Raw genomic sequence first — 19,852 nt, forward strand, 5'->3', positions numbered from 1 at the left:
TAAACTGTTAAAGCTGAGACTAATTCCTGGGCATCAATATTTATTTGCAATGGTACGATGTTGAGTCCATGAAGGAAAGCTAACCATTCTGTTTCCGTGGCTGTACCAGTGTTTGCTGCACCTGCAAACCCCACTATCCATTGTCCATTTGAGTCGCAAATAACTCCTCTAATACCCTGTTTTTCTTTCGCTTCCTTGAATGCACCATCAGTACTCGGTTGGTAGATACATGTTGGTGGTGGTTTCCATTTTTCATGTACTGGGACTTTATGGAATTTCCTAATACTAGTGTTACTAAGTGATAATCAGTGTTATCAAAAACAAAAAGCGAAAAGCTCTTAGCCCAAGATTAATTATTGTAAGCATGAATGACAAGTATATAAAAGGGCAGCCCGGTGCACTAAAGCTCCCGCTATGCGCAGGGTCCGGGGAAGGGCCCCACCACAAGGGTTTATTGTACGCAACCTAACCTTACATTTCTGCCCGAGGCTGTTTTTAAGGCTTGAACCCGTGACCTGCTAGTCACATGACAACAACTTTACAAGTTACGCTAATGCTCCCCTTCATGAATGACTAGTATATGACCAAAGAACTTGAGAAAAATTATGACAACATGAAATATCAATTGCTTTGTGTAGCCTCTTCAGAAGAGGCTCATTGGCAAGGGAAAGTATGCCTTGGAATTCGATGACGACACTGAAGTGCACATTAAGCGAGGTGAAGCGCTCAACACGTTTTGAGCCTCGCTTTAGGGTTTTAGTGCGCCTTTGACAACACTGGCGATATATAAATAAGTTATGTCTTAGGTTGATATTTTTTGCACAAGAATATGTTAAAATTTTGACTTCTCCATAAATGCCACACAGTAAAAGGAATGAGTATTTGGCTTGGTAACCCATAAGCTGTGGATGTTTGTTTTTTTTGATGGGTAAAAGTTTTTATTCAGAAGGTACCAAAATGGTACAAGACCAAGTACAAGACAAAGCCTCCACATACATAACACATGTTCCCCCCACCCCTAAAAGATCCAGAAAATCCAAATATTGGTCCATCCTATCTAGAGTACTGCTATAACACCAAAAAAACAAATTTTTGATACATCTATTTTTTACGCTAGCAATCCATGGTCTTTTCCCCTCAAAGCATGTCTTGTTCCTATCCAACCAGGCAGTCCAAAATATGCAAATGGGATTTGTTTCATACTTCTCTTTACTCTTTGAGCTTGCTGAACTTCCAACGGAGTACTGATCTTCTGTGGTATAACCAGAGGCACACCCATCATGTTAAGTAACAATTCCCAGCATTGTCTTGAGAAACTACAATGAAGAGACAAATGCTCAACTGTTTCCAGCTCCCTCTTACAAAGGAACCATCTGCCGCACATGGAATATTGTCTCCTTTGCAGATTATTTTTGGTTAAACAAGCATCCCTGGCTGCTAACCAACCAAAGCAGCCTGCTTTTAAGTGTTCCTTAGTTCTACAGATCATTTTCCATGGCCAGTTAGGGCTCCCTTGATTATTCTGTTGTTACAACATTTGATAGCAACTTTTGATTGAAAGTAATTTATCCCTGCTATTGACTGAAACTAACGTGTCTGCTTTGTCCCTATCAATTAAGCATGTGTTCAATTGTTGCATCAGTTGGAAGAAACTCTCCACTTCCCAGTCATTCAAGTTTCTCCTGAAAGTAAAATGCCATGAATTTGGATAGAAATTTATAACGGGACCCTCTTTGTTCAAAGCACATCTAAACAAATGTGGAGATCTGCTCTTAAAATTTTCATCTCCACACCAAGTATCTGTCCAGAATTTAATTCTAGCTCCATTGCCAACCTCCAGCCTCATATTGTGAGAACTCATCCCATTCTTCACTTATTTTTCTCCAGATTCCTCCACAAGCTTTCAATAGTGAAGGATTTTGCTTCCATCCCTCTTTTTCACCATATATTGCATCTAACATTTCTTGCCAAATTTCTTCACTCCCCTAGCTATGTCTCCATAGCCATATAAAAATAGGCTTCTATTGTGCATCTTCAGGTTCCTCACACTTAAATCTCCATATTTTTTTTCTCCAATGACCACCTACTACTTCACCAAATGAATTTTCCTTTAATGTGCATTTCCATTCCATAAGAATTGTCTTATAATGTAGTCCAACTGATTTTCAACTTCTACCGGCGTTACTACTATTTAGAAATGTGAAGTATGCACCTCTTTGTCGACGTGCCGGCTTCTTTCGTTTTTACTGTATTATCCTTAAATAATTATTATATGTCATTTATGTATTTAACAATTAATAATATTTAATAGAAAAAAGTAAAATAGACAATTATGACATATCTGCTTCAGCTATTTCAATCGTAATTTTACTATATCACTCCCTAATTAATTTATATAAGTCATCTAGGTATTAAAAAATTAATAATATTTAATAAAAAATAAAATAGAAATAAAATGATCAATTAAATCTTGATGTTTTAAATTACTTGATATCTGTTGGAAATTACTTTAAGTTACTGCACTAGTTTTTAGCAAAATAAGTTAGTTAATTTAGGATGAATTTGAATTTTGAATTTAAGTTAGGTTGTTTGATTTGTTGAGACATTTTTGTGAGTTTAAATTTTGAATGTTGTTGTTTTTTCTATTGTAAGGTGGCTATTTAAAGCCTCTTGATGCTCAATGCTATTGAAGGTTATTCAATCCTTTGAAAGCCATTTTAGCCCCCTTTTTGCTACCCTATCTTTATTTTAAAAAAACCAACAGTGGCATCAAGAGCCTCATTGATCTTACAGGGTATGTGTGTTCTTCCAAATCGCTATCATACCATTTTTAACCCGCAAGGGCTATCTTTTTAACCCGTAAGGGCTACCCATTTTAACCCGTAAGGGATACCCATTTTAACCCGTCAGGGCTGCCATTTTCAACCCGTGCTTATTTTCAAAGTGTTGGGCTATTTTCAACCAAAAAGATGTCAAGCAGCAATCTCTCATTGAATTTCCCAAAAATTTTCACTGGCGAAAACTACTAAAATTTGGTCAGTGAAAATGAAATCATATCTTCAAGCCTATGATCTGTGGGAAGTTGTAGCGGACGATACACCATTACAACCACTCCCTGAAAATTCTACTGTTGCTCAAATTAAATCTCATTCAGATGAAAGTTCAAAAAATTCAAAGCCAAAACTGTAATTCAAAATTTAGTTGTAGATTCGATTTTTTCTAAATTCATTGCTTGTGAGACAGCAAATGAATCTTGGGAAAAATTAAAAAAAGAATATCAAGGAAGTGACCGAGTTAGAAAAATGCATATTTTGAATTTGAAAAGGGATTTTGAATCTCTTAGAATGCAAGAGGATGAAACTATTGCTAGGTATTCTGAAAAGATTTCTTTGCTTGTCAGTAAAATCAGGTTACTTGGTGAGGATTTCAAAGATGACAGAATAGTAGAAAAAATTCTTGTGACAATTCCGAAGAGATTCGAGTCTAAAATCTTATCTCTGGAGGAGTCTAAAGATCTCTCTACTATCTCTGTTGAAGAACTAATAAGTGCTCTTTAAGCACAAGAGCAAAGAAGAGCTTTTAGACAAGACAATGTTTCTGAGAGTGCCTTTTATGCACAAAACAAAAAAGGAAAAGGTAATTATCCTCCTTGCAGACACTGGAAAAAGAAAACACACTTGGAGAATTTTTGTTGGTGGATACCTGATGCAATATGTGGAAATTGCAAACAAGCAGGCCATGTTACAAAAGTGTGCAAGCTTAAAAACAATCCTCAAGCACAATTTGCGGAAGCAGAAATTGAGGAGGAGAGCCTTTTTTAAATCGCAGTAACTAAAGCAAAGAGGAGTGGTGGAAATTACTTTAAGTTATTGAACTAGTTTTTAGCAAAATAAGTTAGTTAATTTAGGATGAATTTTAATTTTGAATTTAAGTTAGGTTGTTTGATTTGTTGAGGTATTTTAGTGAGTTTAAATTTTGAATGTTTCTGTTTTTTCTATTGTAAGGTGGCTATTTATAGTCTCTTGATGCTCAATAAAATCATTGAATACTATTGAATGCTATTGAAAGTTATTCAATCCTTTGAGAGCCATTTTAACCCCCTTTTCGCTACCCCATCTTTCTTTAAAAAAACCAACAATATCTTATATGAGACCCACTTAAATTTTTTGCCCAAATATTTTTTATAGCAATTTTGTTATATAATTTGTAATTAGTTATTATGAGTTATTTAATACATGTCTGATTCACCCCATCGTGATATTTGGTTGGATCTTACGTATTAGAAAATTAATCATGTTTAATAGGAAAAGTAAATTAGGCATTTATAACATGTCCGCTTCAATCGTAATTTTATTATATCACACCTAATTAATTATTATAACTCATCTAAGTATTAAAAATTTAATAATATTAAATAAAAAAGGAAAAATAGACACAAATTAACTCTTGTTGTTTTAAATTAACTTGACATCTTATATGAGACTCACTTAAATGGTTTTTTGTAGCAATTTTGTTGTATCACTTTTAATTAGTTATTATGAGTCATTTAAGATATGTCTACTTCGCTACTTCAATCGTGGTATATGATTGACTTTCGAAATTATCTTAGTGTCACTTAAATTAGAATATAAGAAAAGGTATTATAAATCACAATAATTAAAAACTAAACTATTTTAATTTGGACAAGGAGAGTAACATATATTGTTTGAAAATTACATAAAAATTATTATAAATTATAATAGTTGACAACTTAAATATCTAAAAATATACTCCCTCCGTTTAAAAAAGAATGACCTACTTTTATTTTTAGTCCATTTAAAAAGGAATGACCTCTTTTCTTTTTTGGCAATACTTTAATTTCAACTTTCTACATGGCATGTTTAGAACCACAAGATTAAAGGGCATTTTGATACATTTGACACAACTTTAATTTAAGGCAACAAGATTCAAAAGTCTTCTTTATTTTCTTAAACTTTGTGCCAAATCAAAGTAGGTCATTCTTTTTGAAACGGAGAGAGTATTAAAAATATGATTGGGAGTATTAAAAATATGATTATCTAAATTCTATCTGTGTCGCATAAATTAAAACAAAAGATAACATGCGGGCCTCGACATCTAGTTTTAAATAGAGACATTATATATGCAGGGATTCAATCCAAGACACTATGAAGGTAAGCCTTCCCCCAAATGACAAGTATTGTTTTATCCAAGGAGTCAGCTTTTTATTACAACGATCAGTAACTCCTTGCCAAATGTTTTTCTCCTTTCTCTTCACCCCTAACGGAAGCCCCAAATAAGTAGTGGGAAAATTTTAACAATTTTACATCCAAAAATGTATGCCAGCTCTTCAACACAATCATCAACATTAATACTAAAGATGTTGCTCTTAGCCAGATTAATTTTCAAGCAAGTAACTGCCGCAAAGCGTAACGGAACCCCTCTCTATTACAAGCTTTGATCGCTATCAGCCTCACAGAATAGAAGAGAATCATCCACATAAAGAATATGATAAAGCTTCCTGATCAATTCTACCTATCTTTAGACCCTTTAACCAACCCAAGCATTCTACTTTCCTTAACATTGTACTGAGAATTTCCATTACTAGAAAAAATAGATAAGGAGACAAGAGGAACCCCTCTTAAATAGGTGAAATAACCTTGAGGGTCACCATTGATTAAGATGGAAGATTTCACCATTGAGTTGCAAAATATGATCCATTCTGTCCATTTCTCACCAAAGTTCATTGCGTCAGAAGATTCAATAGGCAATGCCAATTGACTTGATCGTATGCCTTTTCTAAATCCAACTTACACGCCACCCCTTTTTTCTTCCTTATCAAATTATCATGACTTTCATTAGCTACCATTGCAACATTCGTAATGTGCCTTCCTTCGATAAAAGCTATCTGATTAGGAGAGATCAAGTTATTGATAACTTTCTTTAGTCTTTCTGGCAGAAGCTTGGATATGATTTTGTACACACTCCCCAGAAAGGCTAATAGGTCTGAAATCTTAGACCTCCACTGCTCCTTTCTTTATAGGGATTAAAGTAATGAAACGTTACACCCCAAAACTATACGGAGCCCTTCTCAACGATCTTTATTTCAAGGAAAGTAGCACTAGAAAAGCAAATAGGAGTACAATATGGAACTCCTGTAGAATTCAAGCTCTTGACAAAAGATCCTTCTTTATAGGGATTAGTGTAATGAATGTAGAATTCAAGCTCTTGACAAAAGATCCTTCTTGTAAAGAGCATCCACTTCTCTCCAAATATCCATTTTGACAATACTCCAACATTTTTGAAAGTAAACAGGTTAAAACCATCAGGTCCAGGACTGTTTTCTCTTTGGAAAGATTTTTTAACCTCTTGTAGTTCCTTCATCGTGAAAGGCCTTTCTATCCATTCCTTTTCTTCTTTGACAGCCTCTTAACACTATCATCCTCCCAGTTGGGTCTTCAAGATTCTGATTCACTGAACAGATTTTTATATAAGTCCAAGATATGGACTTTAATGTTCTGCTCATCCTCTACTAGCTCTTTTCCAATAACTAATTTGTCAATGCTATTAATTCCTTTGTGAGCATTGGCCTGTTTGTGAAAGAATTTAGTATTTTTAATTCCATGTTTTATCCACAAGAATCTGGACTTCTATCTCTAAGAGATTTGTTCTGCCTTTGCCACATCTTCCAAATCCTTCTTGGTTGATACCCTTTCTGCCTCAAATTCTGCTTGGTGTTCAGGACAAATATTCCGTCTATTATGGTCTAGCTGCTCCTATCTATCCAGTGCTTTATTTTTCTTTCCAACTTTCCATACACCTCCCTGTTCCACTGTTCCACTTTTTCAGGTCTTCTTTAAGCAAAACCATTTTTTTTTCTTTTGCAAGGATCACATGATGTTCCACTACAGCTACATATGAATCCCACCAGTTTTTGATCAACTAAATGAATACTTTATGTTCAAACCACATGTTCTCAAACTTGAAGTATCCTTTTCTTTTTTCCCCAATGACCACATTATAAAATAGTTGGACAGTGATCTGAGGTGGTTCTGGGAAGAACTCTTTGTTTAATGCATTTGAAATGCTCATCACCTCCCTGAAATAAGAAATCTGTCCGGTATTGAAGCACATGAACTATCCCGCCTTCTAAACCATGTAAATCACCACCATGGAGAGGAAGATCTATTTATGCAAGCTCATTAATAGTCTTTGAGAATTTTCTTATTGATCTGGTGTTTCTAGCCGCTCCAAGTTTTTCCTCTGCAAACCGTATCACATTGAAATCTCCTCCAACAGCCCATGGTTGTCAAATGACATCATTAATAGCAGCAAGCTCCTTCCATAAAGTTTTCCTCAGCTTTCTATCACATGGACCATAAACTCATGTAAAACCAAATTGTTGTCCAGTGTTAATGTCCTCCAAAGATACAGCAATTGAATGTTGGCCTTGATGATCATCTAAACAGTTCCATCTCTTTTTATCCCAAAAAATAAGAACCCCACCACTGCTTCCTTGTGCCCCAAGTTCAACCCATTCTGATAATCTTGTACCACCAACTTGTTTAACACAAGAGTGATCCACTTCTTTCATTTTTGTCTCTCTAAGGCACACCATATCTGTATTCCATTTTCTCAACACTAAATTCACCATCTTCCTTTTTTCTCTGTTGTTAAGACCCCTCACACTCCAACAAATAATTTTCAGATTCATTGAAAAACAGATGAAGCCCTCCTTCCCCTAGACTCAGTTTTAAAGTCAACACCAAATTCTAAAGCTTTCAATTCCCTACTCCCGTGCTTACTAGGACTAGCATTGCACATAGCAGGGAAGAAATATTATTTTTAGACCTCCCACTTTCTATTGATACCAATAGCTCCAACATCTTCTACATCAAGGGATTTAATTCCTAATTGCTTACTGATTTTCATCATATTCCTCTTTAGCCATTTCAAAGCTACTATCTGATTTAGCTTCTCTTGCATGTTGGGCACTCTGTCTTCATACCACTGTAACCTTAGAGTATTTTAGGCTTCAAAAATTGCAATTGGTTCAACTGTGACTTGGAAACTCCATCTCGCTATTAGATAGAAGTTCTAAACCCCAACCTTCATTACCTCCACGCTCCAAAACTGAATCATCTTCCTCTTGCTCAGACTCCATCTTTTGACCTGTGTCCTCTACCCTGAGACATGCAAGCTCCATAGTACTGGATTCACCATTTATGTCTTATAGATTTTTCTCTGTAATCATCTCTACCTTGAAAAAGATGATGTCGTCTGGTTTGACTCCACTTCTAGTCTTAGAGGGTCGAATAAAGAGAATTCTTCAGGTCCCATCGTATTAAAATTTTTTTGCAAATTAATACATTGGCCAATCCACTTGGGCCTATAAATATAAGTTCCATTCTTTCCGCCGTTGTTTGGCCCACTTATCAGCTTCTTTTCTTCTTGGGCCTGCCTGCCTTACAACATTTATAATCCCTGGGCCCATTTTTAATAACATCAGAACCCATCAGAATAGATGAACCAGATCTCCTCTTCAGCTCGCTCCTTTCCCTTTTTTGACCCATGTTCCTTAATTATTTTTGACATGAGAATTTTTTCACTTTAGTGAAAAAAGTGAAAATAGTATTGTTTGGCCACAAGAATTAGTTCACTTTAGTGAAAATTGTTTTTGGAAAAGTGAAAACTTATTTTCACTTTCTTCACTCCTATTTCTCTCAAACAAATTTCAAAAACAACTCCAATTTATATTCATGGCCAAACACAACACCGATTCCAACATCAACTTCAACTCCAACGCTGGAATATTATTATTTTCATGGCCAAACGGGGCCTAAATCCGAAGCGTTTCCTTCCTTGGAAAGGCACGATACAATTAACTGGTCCGTGGCGCAACTGTTCTACTTCTGGGGAATATTCCGGCAACGCTTCACCAAAGTCCGGTCTGTTTCAGTGACCCATGATGATGATTTCACACACAAAGGTATTGTGAATACCAAATCATCCACAAAAAATTCCAAATTAGACGGAGGTATTTCGTCTGACATTTTAATGCAGATTCTAGCCCACCTCAGGTGGTTTCTGAATCTGGTATCCTCATCAATGCCAGGAAGCCTCCAAATCTGTCTCCAATTGTTTTGAAGAGGTTTTCTGACCACAAATGTGACGGGAAACCTAGAATTTGATCCAGACATTTTTATGCTTCTAGTTTTTCCGAAGACATGTAGAAACAGAGGACCACCATTCCAGCCTTAACTCCTTATCATCAACCAACCATCTCCCCATGTTAATTCTTTCTCCTTCACTCTGCGATGGGAACAAACAACACGTATTCACCATTCAATTCTCTGACTTCAACACCTGCCGGAACTCTCCAGGTTCTATTACTCATTCCTGCAGCTCCCAACGTGAATAAATTTTCATCTCGATCTTCTTTAAATTATCCCAACAAGCACTTCCGATGGTACTCTGCTCTGCTATGAAGGGAATTTGCATCAATTCTGAACTGATTTTTATCCAACGAGTCATCTATGATAAACTTAACTTCATCTTTAGGCCAATCCTCCTGCTGTGCTATCTGCCTGTAACTCTTCTCATTGATAATTCTTGGCTGCTGAATGCTCTGCTTAACCCCTGATGCGGCAAACTTTCTTATCTTCTTCGCAAAATCACACCAACCTGCTCCCTGCCTGATTTCTGGGATGATTATTGCCACTTTACTGTTGCCTTTCATTATCACCACTCTGATATACCTGCCCATACAGTTGAAATTCTTATAGAAGAAATAAGAATAAAGCTGACATTGATTCTTCCAACTTCAACATTTCTTCTCTTCCTCCCTCGATGCTTGCTCCATGCAATAGCATCAAGCTAGGACATTCTTGTTATCAATAGTTATTCTGTTAATGAAATTTTTTTCGCCTTTCGACCACTTCATACCAACTTTCGCTTACCTCCAGCACTTCAAAGGACTTGTTCTCAGCGTATAAGATGAGGGATCTTCTCATGATGTCTTGCTCACTACCACCTTCACCTTTTTAAAGGTGTGTAGACTATGAAATGTATGGTAGGGAGAAGCCTCCCTGGATGTGAGTTTATGGATTTCTAGCACTAACCCCAAGGCAGTCCAACAAAGGATGCCGTTCAGGCATGTAAAAGATATGTGATGAAGAGTTTCTTCCCCTCCCTTTGTACAAATAGAACAGCGATTAAAATATGAATTTTATGAAGGTGAGATTTTGTTGGGAGCCTATTGTGGGTACATAACCAAATAAAGATTTTAATCTTGTTGGGTGTTTGAAGTCTCCAAATCCAGTTTTAGCTTTTTGACTTGTAGGAAGATCTATGATGGAGTCATAGCATGATTTCATAGTGAACTGTCCATCCTTTGTAAGTTCCCAACTTAAATGATCAAACACATCAGTGAAAAGGGGAAGATTATGGTTCTGAATGAGACTTTTGATTTCTTCAGGTAAACTGAAGGTCGAGGAGGATAGTGACCATGAACCATTTTGTATGATGGATGAAACAAGAACAGCTTAGTCAGTCTTTTGGAGTGGGCCTTGGCAATATTTCTTATTATACCTTTTTGGCAATAATTCCAACCATTAGTAATGTTCAAGTTCTGGAAGGGTGTGGAGTAGGTCTGCCATTAGAGGACATGTGACGATTGAGAAGTAATGAAGCCCACATAGATTTGGGATTATGACCAAGTCTCCAGGCAGGCTAGCAATCATTGAATTTTTTTTTTGTTTGCATTGGAGATCCTTTATTCCCAGGCCTCCTTGTTGGCGTGGTTTTGAGATAATGTTCCAACAAATTAGATAAGTTTTCTTTTGTGAACACTAGGATCCCAAAGGAATTGTCGCAGATAACGCCCCAAGTGTTGAATAATTTCTTTGGGTATAGAAATTATTTGCATTAAGTGATCGAAGAGCAAATGAGAGAACAGCCTGCCAAGTTTTAAAAGTTCGTCTTCCATCATGGTAGATGGTTTTTGGAATCGTCAAGTATAAAATGGAAATCTTGTCTACTAGGTGTGGTGTTAAATAACGGAAATCCTAGGTATTTCCCGAACCCGTGACCCTCCGAAATGTTAAATGAATTAAAGACAATTTGTCATGGTCATTGCAATTGTAGTGAAAATAAATTTTGACTTTGTAATTTTTTTTCTTTATTTTTTTTTTTTCGGTTGAGAACTGATACTGTTGTATTCCTCAGCATTAAGGACATGCTGGAGACCTCCTAAAAAGACTACTATATCATCTACATCCTCTGTACAATGTTCTTTATACCAAAAATATAAAGATATGATACAATTCTATTTCACTTTATGAATGGAATTAGATATATCTTCAAAGCATCTTCCATTTCTTTCCATCCACACTGACCGCCAGATAACTGTTGGGATTCTCGCCTTCTACCATTTTTTCTGACTCTTACTACCCCCTCTTATCCAGCAACTCAATAAATCAGCAGTGTATTCAGGCATTGTCCACTTGACTTCTCTGAGGTTGAAGAACATTGTCCATATTTGAGCTGTGAATTTACAATGAAGGAAGAGATGACTATTTGTTTCTCTAGCCTCCATACATAGAAAACATCTGGGCACGACTGTGAAGCCTTTTTTCTGGAGGACCTCCTGGGTTAGACAAGATTCCATAGGCTCAACACCACTTCTTAATATTTTAGTTATGTTTTACAAGAGTGAAAATACAGATGGGGTGATTGAAATTGTGGAAGTTGTGAAGAGATGTAAAACCTTAGAAGTTAACTTGGCGGAACCAAAAACATAAGAGGGAGTGGTGTTAAGTGTGTATGATTTTTACGGGAGTTGCTGGGTCAAAAAGGGGTGTTGGCCGGCGTTTATGACTTTATGGTGGTCTCTGTTTGGCCCTTTGAGTATTTTTTTTTGGTTGATTTTGGCACGTCACGGTGGAATAACTTGATGGTCATAGTGAGCATGAAAGGAGGTTGAAGGGATCTGATGCGTCATTTGAAGTTGGAAGAGGCGTCTCATGAAGGGTTAGTGTTTTGTGGTGTCACATATGTGGTCTTTATGGACGAAGATGAGGTGAGATTAGTGGCAGTGGGAAATTGTGAGGTGATTGAAATTAGAGAAATGGAGACTGCCAGAGAGTGGTAATGTTGGTTTTGGGATGGTGGTGGTGGTGAAAACCATGGAGACGGTATTAGTGGCAACCATCGAGGACAAGATGAAGAATGGAGAAGTTGGAAAATTCTTTCAAGTAGGGATATAGATTTATAGGGATGGCAATGGGGCGGGTTGGGTTTAGTCAAACCTGCAAAATTTCAACCCCCACTCATACTATTTTTTTCAATTCTCAACTCGTACCGCACAACCCCACTAAGGTTTTTTTCCCCCACTTTACATTTACAGATACAAATATTTCGAAGTTCTACAAATCGCCATTTTTATGTTTAGAATAGTTTGACAATAGATTTAAAACTTTTGTATCAGCTAACATTATTTTTGTGGTTGACTGTAATTTGTTGAATATATGTGTAGTTGACTGAAACATTTTTGTGGATCTTATATTATTTGAACATATAGGATTAATCACCTTAAATAGTGTTTGTTTGTCTAAATACCCTTTTGATTAGTTTTAAAAACTTTTTTGAATTAAGAGCTGATGGTATAATGCCTTAGTAACATGTCTGGATTCCTCTCTCTGCAACCTTTTTTTTTTTTCTCATAGGAAGTTTTTAGACCTTAATGTTACCTCTAATCTTGAGAAAAACCATAAAATCTAAGCTTCGTGTAGCGGGGTGTGTTTCCCTAGTTGACATGACGCACAATCTAATGTGGATATCCTAGGAGCCATCTTCTGTAGTTTAGCTTGGATAGACTTGAATGTCCCAAACGTTTATGAATTAGGTCTGGAGAATTTATAAAGGAGCATGTTGTGAAGGAATTTGAAGAGGTAAGCTAGGAAAGGCCTTGTGATTCGTGTCCTGTTCCAATTGTCTGTCCGGTACTGCTGCCTTGCATGAGAAAAAAATCACCAAAAAATGTTATGCCACAATGCAGGGTGATACGATAAAAACTTGGAAACACAAGAAACGGTCTTAAAATAGTCCACAAATGAAGGACAATCCGAGGGCACAAAGAGACCAAGTCTCGGTTCCTACAACACCACCATAAAAACAAGATATTCAAGGTGTGAACACACCGAAACAACAACATTATGACTAGATGGTCAACAATAACAAGATAAGAACAACACACGGTTTTACTAACACAAGACCAAATGATTGCAAGAACACAAGCTACTACAAGATTACAATAAAAGAAAAGGGATAGATAGATAGAAAATTGATGGTAGAATCTTAAGAACTCAAGAGCTTATTCCACTCTTGGACCCTTAACACCACACACAACAAAAACTTATCTCTTACGTGACACAAGATCGGCTTCCACCTCCCAAGCATTAACGTTTTCAAGCAATACACAATAAATGGAAGACTAAAATGTCCATAATACCCCTCAAGGGTGAGGCGCCTACCAAGTGTAATAAGTGGACTAATTTTGGTGTGTTTTGGCCATCTTTTACACTTCAATTGCACACACCAAGCCTCAGGTCCAACACGCACTCTCATGAGTCCATATATGTGATTATTCTTGTATTATCCTCTCTATCTTGAGAGAAATTTGACCACAAATTCACGACTTCACCTCGTTCAAGGACCATTTCGAAAGGAATCATTCAAAATAGCCCGCAAAACTTATGATGGCGCAAAACAGTCTGCAAAAACATGAGGAACCTGAGGGCTCAATAACACGTCTCGGCGAACATCTTCATTTTGAACCTCGGCTTCCTCTCCATCTTGAGCCTTGTCTTCAATCTCATCCGAAACACATCCCACCTCTTTTCTTGGTGGCGGGTTCCTTATGGATCTCTACGTCTTTTCCTCAACTTCTCTTCCATTATATAAGCATCATTGTAGACTCTATGTCTTTTATGTTTCTTTCTACCATACTCCTCTACATGGATATATCGGTTTTGGTGAAGTGCAGTTTCGGTTGAGAGAAGTGATTTGGTAAGGTGGAGCTCCGGTTGTGGAGCTTGGATGGGAGGGAATTGGCTTCCAAGTCCTTGTCGGACTTGATCGAATTGAGGGTGAAGTGACTTATTTAGGTCTCGGGTTTGAGGACATTTGGTGGCTTGACTTATGTCTATGTCATTTGGTGGTGGTCTTGGAGGATTGATCGTTTGAGGTAAAGTTTCGGGAGTAGAAACACACGAGTTCCTTCGACTCTCCACTCGATCCAACCTCTCAAGTATAGTAGACATATCCGAGCCTAATTTTTCAAGACCCGCATTCGCCCTTGCCATGTCTTGGGAAATATCATCAAGGTGGGCCAAAATGATTTCCATTATGTCCAAGAAGTTACCTACAAAGCTAAAAACACATCAGTTGTACAAAAATATCCTCACTCCCTCTTTTTATTTCTTGTCTCTTGGATCCTTCACACTCAATCTCACAAATGTTGTAAGCTTGCTTGTACTTCGAGAGACGTTGAGAGGTGAACCCAACGTTTACAATGACTCCAAGGAGTAAGGAAAACACACAAGGACGTATTATAATGACTCAAAAGAATTAAGACACACAAAGGAAAGTTAACACGAAGAACGGTTTCAAAATTAACTTACAATCTAGTAATAGCTTGTAAGTTAGTAATGGAATCAAAAAACGAGACTAATGAACAACAAATTGAAACGAGAAGATCATATTTGAGCTTAAAATTCATCGTGTGAACAGTAACTGGTGGCATGGCAGTCTGTGATTGGCCTCGGTTCTAAATAAATTTTATTTTCCACTTAGAAGTCTTGATCACTTTACAATTTGAAATGGTGAACTTTGGTCAATGGAGGGAAACTACAAGTCTTGAAACTCTTTTCAATTTTTCAAATAAAAGTCTTGACTTAACTTGTACTATTTCCTCAAGACAAGGGCCCTTGAATCATGGAAAGTTGTTGGAAAGTGGGTGAGATGTGATTGACTAGTTGGTGAGTGATGGTAAGTCTTTTAAGACTAACAAAGCTTCACCTTTAAAGATATTCACCTTTAAAGATATAATGCTCTCTTTAGGTTTAACTATTTATGAAGGGGTGAAGAACACCAAGAACTACAACAACATTCTACCAAGAGCAACAACAATCTCCCAAGAACAACAAGTTCACTGCAACAAGGTCAACAATCTCACGGCCAAGACCACAAAGATAGCAACAACAATCAGCCAAGTCCCCTTTGTGTTGTGTTTCGGTTTTAGCAAGAGAGGAAGGTTGTGATGAACAACAAGAACACAACAACCTTTCAAGATCTACAACACCAACACCAACGTCCAACTACAAGTTCAACATTCGGCCAAGTTATAACAACAACATCAAGACACGGTCCACACCTTGTTCATAACAACACTTTAACAAGTTCAAGCTCAAGTTTAGATCTAGACTCAAGTGCTAGTGAACAAGAAAACCAATACTTAGAAACAACTAAACAAAACAAAATGACACCAAGATCTAGTCACACAAACATTCGGCTGATACACAACAACAAGAACTTCAAGTTCTTGGCCAATAACACTAACACAAGAACACTTTTTTTTTTGAATTTTCTAACAATCAAGCCCAAGATTGATTTCGTAGGAACGAAATCAAGCTCGACTCTGATACCAAATGATACGATAAAAACTTGGAAACACAAGAAACGGTCTCAAAACAGTCCACAAATGAAGGAGAACCCGAGAGCACAAAGTGACCAAGTCTCGGCTTCTACAACAACACCACAAACACAAGATATTCAAGGTGTAAACACACCAAAACAACAACAATATGATAAGATGGTCAATAGTAACGAGATAAGAACAACACACAGTTTTACTAACACAAGAACAAACGATTACAAGAACACAAACTACTGCAAGATTACAATAAAAGAAAAGGGAGAGATAGATAAACAATTGATGATATAATCTTAAGAACCTAAGAGCTTATTCCACTCTTGGACCCTTAACACCACACACAACAAAAATCTATCTCTTACGTGACACAAGATCGGCTTCCACCTCCCAAGCATCAATGTTTTCAAGCAATACACAATCACTAGTAATTCCACACTAGCTCTTGACCTAGTTTCGGTTTTGGTGCCTCCAAAGGGAGAGGACTTGTGTTCTTATGACTTACAACATTATCCAAAAACTAATTAGAGAAGCCCTAACATGTTCCTTATATAGCTATTACAAAATGGAAGACTAAAATGTCCATAACAACCCTCAAGGGTGAGGTGCCTATCAAGTGTAATAAGTGGACTGATTTTGGTGTGTTTTGGCCTTCTTTTACACTTCAATTGCACACACCAAGCCTCAGGTCCAACACACACTCTCATAAGTCCATATCCGTGATTATTCTTGTATTACAAGGCACGTGTCAAACGACTAACAGATTCAAGATAAAAAGACAACCAAGGAGATTTTATGAAATTTGATTTGAAAGCAGCAAGAAAAAGTAATGAGTTTTGAAACAATAAGAAATAGTAAAATCTTGATTCAAAACTCTCTGATAAAGAGTTCTGAAAGTCACCGGAACCCTAACTTCGGCAATCGAAATTTGGAAAAAAAATGCAGGAATCGGGTTGGAAGACCTGGATGTCTCCAACTGACGAAGAAAAGCTAAGAAAATCGATCAAAAGCTTATGGCGCGTGACATAGATCTCGCTGGAAAATCCCAACTACGCCTGCGTAAGATGTTGTTTTCTAGTGGTTCCTGTTGGGGTTTTGTTGCTTGAGATTTTCGAGCCTTGTGGTAGTGTTGGTTTTCGCATAATTCTCATAAAGCTGAAGATGACACAATCGACTACTTGTGCAGTTGTTGGAATTGACGCACAGGACTGACGAAATTTTCCGATTGTTTCTCACCGACGTTTTGATACCATGTGAGAAATATTGGAAAAAGTTACTATTGAGTTGTGTATCAACAAAATTACATTGAGATTCTATTTACGGAAAAGGGTATAAAAACCCTTAAACTATCTGAAATGGATCAAAAATACCCCTTATTAGTTGGCTCAAAAATATCCCTCCGTTAAATATCTGGCACAACAATGCCCCTTCCTCTAATAGAATTCCAACAAGCATGCCACCTAGGTAAAAAAAGGTCATGTGGCCATGCCGCATCACCATCCACATGTAAAATTTCATATTTAATTTCACAACTCAATTTATAATCCGACCCGACCCATAATGATTAAAACCTGATCCAAAGTAAAATAACAAAGGGTCTCCAAAGCACGATCTGTTATCACCCGAGAGATCAAAGAACGCGTTCGAGAAAAAGTAGAGAATTCCAAAGCAAATTCGTATAGGGACTCCAATTAAATCTCCTTCTCCGGGACCAATCAATAAACAAAATCGAGATCTCAAAAAAGCAACAACATGCTTCAAAGAACGGTGACATAAAGGTGAAGAAACGACTAAAAAGTGATAGGAGTGAGGGCGACGACGATGATTTCATTCTGAGCCCAAAGAGGAGAAAAAGGTAGGAAAAAATATTGCTCTCCATTTGCAAGAATGATAGACTATTCTTGATTTTTTGTTTCAATTGAAAATGAAAAAAATAAATAAATATTATAGTTGAGCAACTTGTACAATGAAACTATAGTTGTTATAGAAACTCAATTTTTTGTACAATGTAATACTGTTTCCTTTTATTGTTTAGGGAATCTTTCACCCTTTTTTATTTGATTTTGGATTGGGTTTTTATCATTATGGGTCGGGTCGGACTATAAATTGGATTGTGAAATTAAAGTTGAAATTTTACATGTGGAAGGTGATGTGGCATGACCATGTGGTCTTTTTTACCTAGGTGGCATGCTTGTTGGAGTTCTTTTAGAGGGAGAGGCATTTTTGAGCCAAATATTTGCTAGAGGGGTATTTTTTAGCCAAAAAACTAATGAGGGGTATTTTTGATCCATTTTAGATAGTTCAAGGGTATTTTTGATCCTTTTTCATTCTTTTTATAAACACTACATTACAATTCTTTTCCAAGTGTGATTCTATAGGATATTTCTATTCCTGCGCTGATTTTCTTTTTCTAACTGGTAACTTCTTATATACTCGGAACAAGGTTGTGCACAACCATATTTACAAGCGCACGACCAAAATCTATGATCCTATGTCTATAGTGAGTCTAAAACATCTGATTACACCAAAAACACAAAGTCAAGATACAATTTAACTTGATATGTTGCACACTATTTTCTACATTTTCAATACATCTGGTATTCCTTTCTTTCCAGATTGACCACCAAATGCTAGCCGGAACTATCCTCCATCTGCTTTTACTCTTTGCCTGCATTCCAACTAGATCCCAGCTTGTTAGGGCTTTTGTAATCTTTCCTGGCATACGCCATGATACATCTAAGGTTCAAAAAAAATCTCCACAGCTGTCCTGTTATCTTGCAATGCAAAAGCAAATGGTTAATAGTTTCTTCTTTCTCACCGCATAGGAAGCATCTGGGGCATATGATTATTCCCTTTATCATGAGATTTTCCTGAGCAAGAACTGCCTCCCTTGCCAAAAGCCATACAAAACATGCCACTTTGTATGGAATTTTGGTTTTCCAAATATTCTTCCAAACAAATGGTTTAACAGTTTCTTCTTTCTCACCACATAGGAAGCATCTGGGGCATATGATTATTCCTCTTTATCATGAGATTCTCCTGAGTAAGAACTACCTCCCTTGTCAAAAGTCATACAAAAGCTGAACAACTATTGTATGCATATGATACCATCATCATATGTGACCCAAAAGCTGAACAACTAAATTTTATTAGATTGATTTTGAACCGTTTTAAGGCAATGTCCGGCCTAAAGGTTAACTGGGGATAGAGTAAATTTGATTCCCAGTAAAGATGTATCCTAGATTCAAAGCTTGGCTAACGTTATGGGATTCCAATTGCTTATTTGGGCATGTCTTTAGGGAGCAAACACAAAGCATTGGAGATTTCGGATGGGATTCTGGAAAAGACAGAAAGGAAGTTGGCAAGGGCACAATACCTAAACTTTGTCTTGGATTCTCTCCAGTTATGTAATGTCCCTATTCCCAATTCTTTCAGAAGTTGTTAAGAAACTCGACAGACTTAGAAGGAACTTTCTATAGAAAGGAGGAAAAGAAGGCAAGGGCTACTTCTGGTGAAGTGGAATACTGTGATGCTGAGCAAGGAAAAAGGAAAAAGGAGGCTTGGGTATCAGAAATCAGAAATACAAAGAAATTAGAAATACAAAGCAGAAGCCTCCTAATGAAATGGCTATGGAGGTACATCAATGGAAATATGGTTTTATGGAGATGCTTTGGAGATGCTTGGAGGTGCTTTGGAGATGCTTGGAGGTGAGTGGAGTACCGCAGGCATATAGCAGAGTAATTAAGGATATGTATGAGGGAGCGAAAACCCAGGTGAGGACGGCGGGAGGAGACTCAGAGCATTTCACTGTCCTGACAGGATTGCATCAGGGATCTACTCTTAGTCCCTTTTTGTTTGCGCTAGTAATGGATGTGTTAACGCGGCGTATCCAAGGGGAGGTGCCGTGGTGTATGCTTTTTGCAGACGATGTAGTCCTGATAGATGAGACGCGAGGGGGTGTGAACGACAAATTAGAGCTGTGGAGGCAAACTCTGGAGTCTAAAGGGTTCAGGGTGAGCAGAACCAAGACAGAGTATGTGGAATGTAAGTTTAATGACGTAAGGCGAGAGAATGAGGTAGTGGTGAGGCTAGAAGCGCAGGAGGTAAAGAAAAGGGATAAGTTCAAGTACCTCGGGTCCGTGATCC

At 37.2% G+C, this 19,852-nt stretch overlaps 1 protein-coding gene across 6 annotated transcripts in view; it reads left to right on the forward strand.

The window, feature by feature from the left end:
• LOC107838991 (aberrant root formation protein 4) overlaps positions 1-19,852 on the forward strand; it is a 104,061-nt gene that overhangs the window by 32,462 nt on the left and 51,747 nt on the right. The gene's annotated exons all lie outside the window — the stretch shown is intronic.

This window comes from Capsicum annuum, chromosome 8, assembly GCF_002878395.1.
Source record: "Capsicum annuum cultivar UCD-10X-F1 chromosome 8, UCD10Xv1.1, whole genome shotgun sequence".
Taxonomy (NCBI): Eukaryota; Viridiplantae; Streptophyta; class Magnoliopsida; order Solanales; family Solanaceae; genus Capsicum; species Capsicum annuum.